Raw genomic sequence first — 5,038 nt, 5'->3', positions numbered from 1 at the left:
CAAACCCCCAGCAAAGCGCGGCTCCCGGGCACAGGACCACAGCCCCAAACCCCTCCCCGGGGCCATTCACTCTCTCTCCGCCCCAAATGCTTTCCCGCCGCCGCCATTTACCGTTAAAGCGATTCTCACAGATTCCGACTCGGGCCTTCAGCAACTCCGGGAGCCGCTCACACTCACACAGCTCCGTCACTTCCTCCACCCCGGGACCGGCTCCGTCCCGGGACCCTGGCCCCGGGCAGCTCCATCCCGGGACCCTGGCCCCGGCAGCTCCATCCCGGGACCAGCTCTGTCCCGGGACCCTGGCCCCGGACAGCTCCATCCCGGGACCAGCTCTGTCCCGGGACCCTGGTCCCAGGGAGCGGCTCTGTCCCGGACCCTGGCCCCTGGGAAGCGGCTCCATCCCGGGACCCTGGCCCTTAGGGAGCGGCTCTGTCCTGGGACCCTGGCCCTGGGAGGCCAGCTCTGACCCTGGGGAGCAGCTCCATCCCAGGACCCTGGCCCCTAGGGAGCGGCTCTGCCCTGGGACCCTGGCCCTGGGAGGCCAGCTCTGACCCTGGGGAGCAGCTCCATCCCAGGACCCTGGCCCCTGGGGAGCGGCTCCATCCCTGGGGAGCGGCTCCATCCCGGGACCCTGGGGAGCGGCTCCATCCCGGGACCCTGGCCCCTGGGTAGCAGCTCCATCCCGGGACCCTGGCTCCTAGGGAGCGGCTCTGTCCTGGGACCCTGGCCCTGGGAGGCCAGCTCTGACCCTGGCCCCTGGGAGCAGCTCCGACCCAGGACCCTTGCTCCAGGAGGCCAAAGATCATTTTGAGATGGTACCCCAATCTCACAGTGCAGTGGGAGATCCCCTCCCTCGGTCCCTCCACAGACATCAGGACACCCCCATCCCCAATCATCAGCATATTTCCTCACCCCCGCCTCAACACTGGTCCTCAGCATTGGGACCTTCCCAATAGCCCTTCCCCCCCCCCCCCCCCCCCATGACCATCGTCATGCTCCACCCCAGAAAGCTCTCCCTGCATAGCCTACCACCCCCCCCCTCCCCAAGCCCTACTGAAGCTCCCCCCCCCCCCCCCCCCGGCATCGCCAATTGGGCATTGCCCAGCCATGTCCCCGACCACAGAGGGGCTTCAATGGCCTCTGAACTGCCTGGTGTGGCCATCGCGCCTGATATCCCCTCATCGAGATCAAGAGTGATTCGCACCGGTCTCGCACTGCGCTGGAAGATCAGAAAGTCCAGGAAGCTTGGAGATCCAGCATTGAACAGGCTATTAAATGCTACTTTAAATATGCTAATCCAGTTTATGTCATTAGAAATGGACCAGGCTGATTGCAAACCTTTTGGCGCCGGGTGCGTAACCAATTTTTTGACTCGTACACTTTTCTGGGATCTGCGCCTGGTGAGGCAAGGTCAGAAAATCATGTCCCCTCATCTCTGTTTTAAATAGACAATCCTTTATCTTTAAACAGTGACTTCTAGTTCTAGATTCTCCCATGAGAGGAAACATCCTCTCCACATTCACCCTGTCAAGATCCCATAGGATCTTGCGTTTCAATCAATTCGCCCCTTACTCTTGTAAACACCAGCAAATACAAGTCTAGCCTGTCTAACCTTTCCTCATAAGACAAAAATCCATTCCAGGTATTATTCTGGTAAACCTTCTCTGAACTGCTTCCAATGCACTTACATCCTTCCTTAAATAAGGTGACCAATTCTGTAAATAGTATTCTAAATGTAATCTCACCAATACTCCAGAGAACTGAAGCATAACCTCCCTACCTTTATATTCAATTCCCCTCACAATAAATGATGACATTCTATTAGCTTTGCCACTTGCTGTACCTGCGAACTAGTCTTTTGTGATTCATGCACCAGAACACAACATCCTCAGAGCGCTGCAACCTCTTACCATTCAGATAATATACTTATTATTCTTCCTGCCGAAATTGACAACTTCATATTTTGCCACATTGTACTCCATTTGCCAGTTGTTTGCCCATTCACCTATCTATATCTTTTTGTAGCCTCTACATGTCCTCTCCACAATTTACTTTCCCATCTATCTTTGTGTCACCAGCAAATTTGGTGACAATCCCTTCAATTCCTTTTATATAACTTATAAACAGTTGAAGTCTCAGCACTAATCCCTGTGGCGCACCACTTGTTATATCTTGCCAACCTGAAAAAGATCCATTTATTCATATTCCCTGCTTCCTGTTGGCCATGAAGTACATGAGCTTTACCACAAGCTTTTATTTACTGCAATAACCTTTGATTTGGCACTTTATCAAATGCCTTCTGGAAATCTAAAGTACAATACGTCCACTAGGGTGGCACGGTAGCACAGTGGTTAGCACTGCTGCTTCACAGCTCCAGGGTCCCGGGTTCGATTCCCGGCTCGGGTCACTGTCTGTGTAGAGTTTGCACATTCTCCTCGTGTCTGCGTGGGTTTCCTCCGGGTGCTCTGGTTTCCTCCAACAGTCCAAAGATGTGCGGGTTAGGTTGATTGGCCAGGTTAAAAATTGCCCCTTAGAGTCCTGGGATGTGTAGGTTAGCGGGTAAATATGTGGGGGTAGGGCCTGGGTGGGATTGTGGTCGGTGCAGACTCGATGGGCCGAATGGCCTCCTTCTGCACTGTAGGGTTTCTATGATTTCTATGATTACTGGTTCCCCTTTATCCACAGCACGTTATCTCCAAAAAAACTCCAATAAGTTGATTAAGCATGTTTTCCCTTTCACAAAACCATGTTGTTTTCCTTGAGCTTATCCAGGTGCTCTGTAATAACTTCTTTAATAATAGCTTGTAACATTTTCCTTATGACAGGCATTAAGCTAACTGGCCTGTAGTTTCCCACATTCTGTCTCCTTCCCTTCTGAATAATAGTTATATTTGCTATCTTCCAATCTAATGAGACCTTCTCCAAACCTCGGGATTTCCAGAAAATTAAAACAAATGCATCAGTAATCTCACTAGGTGGTGGCGTAGTGGTATTGTCATTGGACTAGTAATCCAGGGAGCAGGAGTAATTCGAATCCCACCAAGGCAAATCATGAAATTTGAATTCAATAAAAGCTGGAATTATGAGGGTTACAAGTTAGCAAGGAATGAGCTGAAAAAGGGGCTTAGGAGAGCTAGGAGGGGGCATGAGAAGTCCTTGGCGGGTCGGATCAAGGAAAACCCCAAGGCTTTTTACTCTTATGTGAGGAATAAAAGAATGACCAGGGTGAGGTTAGGGCCGGTCAAGGACAGTAGTGGAAACTTGTGTATGGAGTCAGTAGAGATAGGAGAGGTGATGAATGAATACTTTTCTTCAGTGTTCACCAAGGAGAGGGGCCATGTTTTTGAGGAAGAAAAGGTGTTACAGGCTAATAGGCTGGAGGAAGTAGATGTTCGGAGGGAGGATGTACTAGAAGTTTTGAATAAACTGAAGGTCGATAAGTCCCCTGGGCCTGATGAAATATATCCTAGGATTCTTTGGGAGGCAAGGGATGAGATTGCAGAGCTTTTGGCTTTGATCTTTGGGTCCTCATTGTCCACGGGGATGGTGCCAGAGGACTGGAGAGTGGCGAATGTTGTTCCTCTGTTTAAGAAAGGGAATAGAAATGACCCTGGTAATTATAGGCCGGTAAGTCTTACTTCGGTGATTGGTAAGTTGATGGAAAAGGTCCTTAGGGATGGGATTTACGACCACTTAGAAAGATGCGGATTAATCCGGGATAGTTAGCGCGGATTCATGAAGGGCAAGTCGTGCCTCACAAATTTGATAGAATTTTTTGAGGAGGTAACTAAGTGTGTTGATGAAGGTAGGGCAGTTGATGTCATATACATGGATTTTAGTAAGGCGTTTGATAAGGTCCCCCATGGTCGGCTTGTGATGAAAGTAAGGAGGTGTGGGATAGAGGGAAAGTTGGCCGATTGGATAGGTAACTGGCTATCTGATCGAAGAGAGAGGGTGGTGGTGGATGGAAAATTTTCGGACTGGAGGCAGGTTGCTAACGGAGTGCCACAGGAATCAGTGCTTGGTCCTCTGCTATTTGTAATTTTTATTAATGACTTAGAGGAGGGGGCTGAAGGGTGGATCAGTAAATTTGCTGATGACACCAAGATTGGTGGAGTAGTGGATGAGGTGGAGGGCTGTTGTAGACCGCAAAGAGACATAGATAGGATGCAAAGCTGGGCTGAAAAATGGCAGATGGAGTTTAACCCTGATAAATGTGAGGTGATTCATTTTGGTAGGACAAATTTAAATGTGGATTACAGGGTCAAAAGTAGGGTTCTGAAGACTGTGGAGGAACAGAGAGATCTTGGGGTCCATATCCACAGATCTCTGAAGGTTGCCACTCAGGTGGATAGAGCTGTGAAGAAGGCCTAAAGTGTGTTAGCTTTTATTAACAGGGGGTTGAAGTTTAAGAGCCGTGGGGTTATGCTGCAACTGTACAGAACCTTGGTGAGACCACATTCGGAATATTGTGTGCAGTTCTGGTCACCTCACTATAAGAAGGGTGTGGAAGCGCTAGAAAGAGTGCAAAGGAGATTTACCAGGGTGCTGCCTGGTTTGGAGGGTTGGTCTTATGAGGAAAGGTTGAGGGAGCTAGGGCTGTTCTCTCTGGAGCGGAGAAGGTTGAGGGGAGACTATAGAGGTTTATAAAATGATGAAGGGGATAGATAGAGTGAACGTTCAAAGACTGTTCCCTCGGGTGGATGGAGCTATTACAAGGGGGCATAACTATAGGGTTCATGGTGGGAGATATAGGAAGGATGTCCGAGGTAGGTTCTTTACTCAGAGAGTGGTTGGGGTGTGGAATGGACTGCCTGCAGTGATAGTGGAGTCAGACACTTTAGGAACATTTAAGCGGTTATTGGATAGGCACAGGGAGCACACCAGGATGATAGGGAGTGGGATAGCTTGATCTTGGTTCCAGGTAAAGCTCGGCACAACATCAGACAAAACATACTGTTCATAGAAAAGGAAACAAGAGAGTGCAGAGTGTAGTGTTACAGTCATAGCTAAGGTGTAGAGAAAGATCAACTTAATG

General features: G+C 49.8%; 1 protein-coding gene across 7 annotated transcripts in view; it reads right to left on the bottom strand.

Moving 5' to 3' along the window:
• Positions 1-588, bottom strand: part of immp2l (inner mitochondrial membrane peptidase subunit 2) — a 539,159-nt gene extending 538,571 nt beyond the window's left edge. For all 7 annotated transcript variants that reach the window (XR_013498730.1, XR_013498731.1, XM_078219904.1 and 4 more), the window contains exon 1: positions 112-588. The gene's annotated coding sequence lies outside the window, so the exon portion shown is untranslated. The remainder of the gene's footprint in view (positions 1-111) is intronic.
• Positions 589-5,038: the final 4,450 nt, after the last annotated feature.

This window comes from Mustelus asterias, chromosome 9 (assembly GCF_964213995.1).
Source record: "Mustelus asterias chromosome 9, sMusAst1.hap1.1, whole genome shotgun sequence".
NCBI lineage: Eukaryota > Metazoa > Chordata > Chondrichthyes > Carcharhiniformes > Triakidae > Mustelus > Mustelus asterias.
Note: the sequence above shows the minus strand (reverse complement) of the source record. Positions and strands in the feature narration are given on the sequence as shown.